This window comes from Oncorhynchus kisutch, unplaced genomic scaffold (assembly GCF_002021735.2).
Source record: "Oncorhynchus kisutch isolate 150728-3 unplaced genomic scaffold, Okis_V2 scaffold3719, whole genome shotgun sequence".
Lineage (NCBI taxonomy): Eukaryota > Metazoa > Chordata > Actinopteri > Salmoniformes > Salmonidae > Oncorhynchus > Oncorhynchus kisutch.
In genome coordinates this window covers 1-7,242 of record NW_022265664.1, presented here as the reverse complement: position 1 = coordinate 7,242, position 7,242 = coordinate 1, and the positions used below count along the sequence as shown (strand labels likewise).

The following is a 7,242-nucleotide window of genomic DNA, read 5'->3' as shown; positions in this document are numbered from 1 at the left end:
TCCTTACTCTCTCTTTCTGTCTTTCTCCACTCCTTACTCTCTCTTTCTGTCTTTCTCCACTCCTTACTCTCTCTCTCCACTCCTTACTCTCTCTTTCTGTCTTTCTCCACTCCTTACTCTCTCTTGCTCCACTCCTTACTCTCTCTTTCTCCACTCCTTACTCTTCCTTTCTGTCTTTCTCCACTCCTTACTCTCTCTTTCTCCACTCCTTACTCTCTCTTTCTCCTCTCCTTACTCCCTTTCTGCTTTCTCCACTCCTTACTCTCTCTTTCTGTCTTTCTCCACTCCTTTACTCTCTCTTTCTGTCTTTCTCTACTCCTTACTCCCCTCTTTCTGTCGTTCTCCACTCCTTACTCTCTCTTTCTGTCTTTCTCCACTCCTACTCTCTCTTTCTGTCTTTCTCCACTCCTTACTCTCTCTTTCTCCACTCCTTACTCTCCCTTCTGTCTTTCTCCACTCCTTACTCTCTTTCTCCACTCCTTACTCTCTCTTTCTCCACTCCTTACTCTCCCTTTCTGTCTCTCCACTCCTTACTCTCTCTTTCTCCACTCCTTACTCTCTCTTTCTCCTCTCCTTACTCTCCCTTTCTGTCTTTCTCCACTCCTTACTCTCTCTTTCTGTCTTTCTCCACTCCTTACTCTCTCTTTCTGTCTTCTCCACTCCTTACTCCTCTTTCTGTCTTTCTCCACTCCTTACTCTCTCTTTCTGTCTTTCTCCACTCCTTACTCTCTCTTTCTGTCTTTCTCCACTCCTTACTCTCTCTTTCTCCACTCCTTACTCTCCCTTTCTGTCTTTCTCCACTCCTTACTCTCTCTTTCTCCACTCCTTACTCTCTCTTTCTCCACTCCTTACTCTCCCTTTCTGTCTTTCTCCACTCCTTACTCTCTCTTTCTCCACTCCTTACTCTCTCTTTCTCCTCTCCTTACTCTCCCTTTCTGTCTTTCTCCACTCCTTACTCTCTCTTTCTCCACTCCTTACTCTCTCTTTCTCCACTCCTTACTCTCTCTTTCTGTCTTTCTACACTCCTTACTCTCTCTCTTTCTCCACTCCTTACTCTCTCTTTCTCCACTCCTTACTCTCTCTTTCTCCGCTCTTATTTAGTACGGTGTAGTTATTTCCACCTTTATCCGTAGAATGAGCATTATCTAAGGCCGGTTAGCTCAGTTGGTTAGAGCGTCGTGCTAATAACGCGAAGGTCGCGGGTTCGATACCCGTACTGGCCAGGAGATTTTGTTTTTACTTTACTACTCTCTCTTTCTGTCTTTCTCCACTCCTTACTCTCTCTTTCTCCACTCCTTACTCTCTCTTTCTGTCTTTCTCCACTCCTTACTCTCTCTTTCTGTCTTTCTCCACTCCTTACTCCCTCTTTCTGTCTTTCTCCACTCCTTACTCTCTCTTTCTGTCTTTCTCCACTCCTTACTCTCTCTTTCTGTCTTTCTCCACTCCTTACTCTCTCTTTCTCCACTCCTTACTCTCCCTTTCTGTCTTTCTCCACTCCTACTCTCTTTCTCCACTCCTTTACTCTCTCTTTCTCCACTCCTTACTCTCCCTTTCTGTCTCTCCACTCCTTACTCTCTCTTTTCTCCACTCCTTACTCCCCTTTCTGTCTTTCTCCACTCCTACTCTCTCTTTCTCCACTCCTTACTCTCTCTTTCTCCACTCCTTACTCTCTTTCTGTCTTTCTCCACTCCTTACTCTCTCTTTCTCCACTCCTTACTCTCTCTTTCTGTCTTTCTCCACTCCTTACTCTCTCTTTCTGTCTTTCTCCACTCCTTACTCCCCTTTCTCTTTCTCCACTCCTTACTCTCTCTTTCTGTCTTTCTCCACTCCTTACTCTCCTTTCTGTTCTCTCTTCTCCACTCCTTACTCTCTCTTTCGTCTTTCTCCACTCCTTACTCTCTCTTTCTCCACTCCTTACTCTCTCTTTCTGTCTTTCTCCACTCTTTTTCTCTCTTTCTCCCACTCCTTACTCTCTCTTTCTGTCTTTCTCCACTCCTTACTCTCTCTTTCTGTCTTTCTCCACTCCTTACTCCCTCTTTCTGTCTTTCTCCACTCCTTACTCTCTCTTTCTGTCTTTCTCCACTCCTTACTCTCTCTTTCTGTCTTTCTCCACTCCTTACTCTCTCTTTCTGTCTTTCTCCACTCCTTACTCTCTCTCTGTCTTTCTCCACTCCTTACTCTCTCTTTCTCCACTCCTTACTCTCTCTTTCTGTCTTTCTCCACTCCTTACTCTCTCTTTCTCCACTCCTTACTCTCTCTTTCTCCACTCCCTACTCTCTCCTCCACTCCTCTCTCTCTTCTCCACTCCTTACTCTCTCTTTCTCCACTCCTTACTCTCTCTTTCTCCACTCCTTACTCTCTCTTTCTGTCTTTCTACACTCCTTACTCTCTCTCTTTCTCCACTCCTTACTCTCTCTTTCTCCACTCCTTACTCTCTCTTTCTCCGCTCTTATTTAGTACGGTGTAGTTATTTCCACCTTTATCCGTAGAATGAGCATTATCTAAGGCCGGTTAGCTCAGTTGGTTAGAGCGTCGTGCTAATAACGCGAAGGTCGCGGGTTCGATACCCGTACTGGCCAGGAGATTTTGTTTTTACTTACTACTCTCTTCTGTCTCTCCACTCCTTACTCTCTCTTCTCCACTCCTTACTCTCTCTTTCTGTCTTTCTCCACTCCTTACTCTTCTCCACTCCTTACTCTCTCTTTCTCCACTCCCTACTCTCTCTTTCTCCACTCCTCTCCTCTTTTTCTCCTCTCTTTCTCCACTCCTTACTCTCTCTTTCTGTCTTCTCCACTCCTCTCTCTCTTTCTCCACTCTTACTCTCCCTTTCTGTCTTTTCTCCACTCCACTCTCTCTTTCTCCACTTCCTTACTCTCCCTTTCTGTCTTTCTCCACTCCTTACTCTCTCTTTCTCCACTCCTTACTCTCTCTTTCTCCACTCCTTACTCTCCTCTGTCTTTCTCCACTCCTTACTCTCTCTTTCTCCACTCCTTACTCTCTCTTTCTGTCTTTCTCCACTCCTTACTCTCTCTTTCTGTCTTTCTCCACTCCTTACTCCCTCTTTCTGTCTTTCTCCACTCCTTACTCTCTCTTTCTGTCTTTCTCCACTCCTTACTCTCTCTTTCTGTCTTTCTCCACTCCTTACTCTCTCTTTCTCCACTCCTTACTCTCTCTTTCTGTCTTTCTCCACTCCTTACTCTCTTTCTCCACTCCTTACTCTCTCTTTCTCCACTCCTTACTCTCCCTTTCTGTCTTTCTCCACTCCTTACTCTCTCTTTCTCCTCTCCTTACTCTCCCTTTCTGTCTTTCTCCACTCCTTACTCTCTCTTTCTCCACTCCTTACTCTCTCTTTCTCCACTCCTTACTCTCTCTTTCTGTCTTTCTCCACTCCTTACTCTCTCTTTCTCCACTCCTTACTCTCTCTTTCTGTCTTTCTCCACTCCACTCTCTCTTCTGTCTTTCTCCACTCCTTACTCCCCCTTCTGTCTTTCTCCACTCTTACTCTCTCTTTCTGTCTTCTCCACTCCTTACTCTCTCTTTCTGTCTTTCTCCACTCCTTACTCTCTCTTTCTGTCTTCCACTCTTACTCTCTCTCTCCACTCCTTACTCCTCTCTCTGTCTTTCTCCACTCTTTTCTCTCTCTTTCTCCACTCCTTACTCTCTCTTTCTGTCTTTCTCCACTCCTTACTCTCTCTTTCTGTCTTTCTCCACTCCTTACTCCCTCTTTCTGTCTTTCTCCACTCCTTACTCCCTCTTTCTGTCTTTCTCCACTCCTTACTCTCTCTTTCTGTTTTCTCACTCCTTACTCTCTCTTCTGTCTTTCTCCACTCCTTACTCTCTCTTTCTGTCTTTCTCCACTCCTTACTCTCTCTTCTCCTCTCCTTACTCTCTCTTTCTGTCTTTCTCCACTCCTTACTCTCTCTCTTCTCCACTCCTTACTCTCTCTTTCTCCACTCCCTACTCTCTCTTTCTCCACTCCTTACTCTCTCTTTCTCCACTCCTTACTCTCTCTTTCTCCACTCCTTACTCTCTCTTCTCTCTCACTCCTTACTCTCTCTTTCTGTCTTTCTACACTCCTTACTCTCTCTCTTTCTCCACTCCTTACTCTCTCTTTCTCCACTCCTTACTCTCTCTTTCTCCGCTCTTATTAGTACGGTGTAGTTATTTCCACCTTTATCCGTAGAATGAGCATTATCTAAGGCCGGTTAGCTCAGTTGGTTAGAGCGTCGTGCTAATAACGCGAAGGTCGCGGTTCGATTCCCGTACTGGCCAGGAGATTTTGTTTTTACTTTACTACTCTCTCTTTCTGTCTTTCTCCACTCCTTACTCTCTCTTTCTCCACTCCTTACTCTCTCTTTCTGTCTTTCTCCACTCCTTACTCTTTCTCCACTCCTTACTCTCTCTTTCTCCACTCCCTACTCTCTCTTTCTCCACTCCTTACTCTCTCTTTCTCCACTCCTTACTCTCTCTTTCTGTCTTTCTCCACTCCTTACTCTCTCTTTCTCCACTCTTACTCTCTCTCTTCTTTCTCCACTCCTTACTCTCTTTCTGTCTTTCTCCACTCCTTACTCTCTCTTTCTCCGCTCTTATTTAGTACGGTGTAGTTATTTCCACCTTATCCTGCTAGAATGGCATTATCTAAGGCCGGTTAGCTCAGTTGTTAGAGCGTCGTGCTAATAACGCGAAGGTCTGGGTTCATACCCGTACTGGCCAGGGATTTTGTTTTTACTTTACTACTCTCTCTTTCTGTCTTTCTCCACTCCTTACTCTCTCTTTCTCCACTCCTTACTCTCTCTTTCTGTCTTTCTCCACTCCTACTCTTCTTTCTCCACTCCTTACTCTCTCTTTCTCCACTCCTTACTCTCCCTTTCTGTCTTTCTCCACTCCTTACTCTCTCTTTCTCCACTCCTTACTCTCTCTTCTCCTCTCCTTACTCTCCTTTCTGTCTTTCTCCACTCCTTACTCTCTCTTTCTCCACTCCTTACTCTCTCTTCTCCACTCCTTACTCTCTCTTTCTGTCTTTCTACACTCCTTACTCTCTCTCTTTCTCCACTCCTTACTCTCTCTTTCTCCACTCCTTACTCTCTCTTTCTCCGCTCTTATTTAGTACGGTGTAGTTATTTCCACCTTTATCCGTAGAATGAGCATTATCTAAGGCCGGTTAGCTCAGTTGGTTAGAGCGTCGTGCTAATAACGCGAAGGTCGCGGGTTCGATACCCGTACTGGCCAGGAGATTTTGTTTTTACTTACTACTCTCTCTTTCTGTCTTTCTCCACTCCTTACTCTCTCTTTCTCCACTCCTTACTCTCTCTTTCTGTCTTTCTCCACTCCTTACTCTCTCTTTCTGTCTTTCTCCACTCCTTACTCCCTCCTTTCTGTCTTTCTCCACTCCTTACTCTCTCTTTCTGTCTTTCTCCACTCCTTCTCTCTCTTCTGTCTTTCTCCACTCCTTACTCTCTCTCTGTCTTCTCCACTCCTTACTCTCTCTTTCTCCACTCCTTACTCTCTCTCTCTGTCTTTCTCCACTCTTTACTCTCTCTTTCTCCACTCCTTACTCTCTCTTCTGTCTTTCTCCACTCCTTACTCTCTCTTTCTGTCTTTCTCCACTCCTTACTCCCTCTTTCTGTCTTTCTCCACTCCTTACTCTCTCTTTCTGTCTTTCTCCACTCCTTACTCTCTCTTCTGTCTTTCTCCACTCCTTACTCTCTCTTTCTGTCTTCTCCACTCCTTACTCTCTCTTTCTGTCTTTCTCCACTCCTTACTCTCTCTTTCTCCACTCCTTACTCTCTTCTTTCTTCTTCTCCACTCCTTACTCTCTCTCTTTCTCCACTCCTTACTCTCTCTTTCTCCACTCCCTACTCTCTCTTTCTCCACTCCTTACTCTCTCTTCTCCACTCCTTACTCTCTCTTTCTCCACTCCTTACTCTCTCTTTCTCCACTCCTTACTCTCTCTTTCTGTCTTTCTACACTCCTTACTCTCTCTCTTTCTCCACTCCTTACTCTCTCTTTCTCCACTCCTTACTCTCTCTTTCTCCGCTCTTATTTAGTACGGTGTAGTTATTTCCACCTTTATCCGTAGAATGAGCATTATCTAAGGCCGGTTAGCTCAGTTGGTTAGAGCGTCGTGCTAATAACGCGAAGGTCGCGGGTTCGATACCCGTACTGGCCAGGAGATTTTGTTTTTACTTTACTACTCTCTCTTTCTGTCTTTCTCCACTCCTTACTCTCTCTTTCTCCACTCCTTACTCTCTCTTTCTGTCTTTCTCCACTCCTTACTCTCTCTTTCTGTCTTTCTCCACTCCTTACTCCCCCTTTCTGTCTTTCTCCACTCCTTACTCTCTCTTTCTGTCTTTCTCCACTCCTTACTCTCTCTTTCTGTCTTTCTCCACTCCTTACTCTCTCTTTCTGTCTTTCTCCACTCCTTACTCTCTCTTTCTCCACTCCTTACTCTCTCTCTCTGTCTTTCTCCACTCTTTTCTCTCTCTTTCTCCACTCCTTACTCTCTCTTTCTGTCTTTCTCCACTCCTTACTCTCGCTTTCTGCTCTTCTCCACTCCTTACTCCCTCTTTCTGTCTTTCTCACTCCTTACTCTCTCTTTCTGTCTTTCTCCACTCCTTACTCTCTCTTTCTGTCTTTCTCCACTCCTTACTCTCTCTTTCTGTCTTCTCCACTCCTTACTCTCTCTTTCTCCTCTCCTACTCTCTCTTTTCTGTCTTTCTCCACTCCTTACTCCTCTCTTTCTCCACTCCTTATTCTCTTTCTCCACTCCTACTCTCTCTTTCTCCACTCCTTACTCTCCTTTCTCCACTCCTTACTCTCTCTTTCCCACTCCTTACTCCTCTTCTCCTCTCCTTACTCTCTCTTTCTGTCTTTCACACTCCTTACTCTCCTCTTTCTCCACTCCTTATCTCTCTTTTCCACTCCTACCTCTCTTTCTCCGCTCTTATTTAGTACGGTGTAGTTATTTCCACCTTTATCCGTAGAATGAGCATTATCTAAGGCGGTTAGCTCAGTTGGTAGAGCGCGTGCTAATAACGCGAAGGTCGCGGTTCGATACCGTACTGGCAGGAGATTTTGTTTTTACTTTCTACTCTCTCTTTCTGTCTTTCTCCACTCCTTACTCTCTCTTTCTCCATCCTTACTCTCTCTTTCTGTTCTCCACTCCTTACTCTTTCTCCACTCCCTTACTCTCTCTTTCTCCACTTCCCTACTCTCTCTTTCTCCACTCCTTACTCTCTCTTT

The 7,242-nt window shown here is 45.0% G+C and overlaps 5 non-coding genes across 5 annotated transcripts; all 5 read left to right on the top strand.

Annotated features, from left to right (window-relative positions):
• Positions 1-1,149: 1,149 nt before the first annotated feature.
• Positions 1,150-1,223, top strand: trnai-aau (transfer RNA isoleucine (anticodon AAU)). Its single transcript has one exon. It is a non-coding gene; the product is annotated as a tRNA-Ile (tRNA).
• Positions 1,224-2,505: 1,282 nt separating this feature from the next.
• On the top strand, positions 2,506-2,579 carry trnai-aau (transfer RNA isoleucine (anticodon AAU)). The gene has a single exon. It is a non-coding gene; the product is annotated as a tRNA-Ile (tRNA).
• Positions 2,580-4,199: 1,620 nt separating this feature from the next.
• trnai-aau (transfer RNA isoleucine (anticodon AAU)) lies at positions 4,200-4,272 on the top strand. The gene has a single exon. It is a non-coding gene; the product is annotated as a tRNA-Ile (tRNA).
• An 883-nt stretch (positions 4,273-5,155) lies between these two features.
• On the top strand, positions 5,156-5,229 carry trnai-aau (transfer RNA isoleucine (anticodon AAU)). The gene has a single exon. It is a non-coding gene; the product is annotated as a tRNA-Ile (tRNA).
• An 866-nt stretch (positions 5,230-6,095) lies between these two features.
• trnai-aau (transfer RNA isoleucine (anticodon AAU)) lies at positions 6,096-6,169 on the top strand. Its single transcript has one exon. It is a non-coding gene; the product is annotated as a tRNA-Ile (tRNA).
• Positions 6,170-7,242: the final 1,073 nt, after the last annotated feature.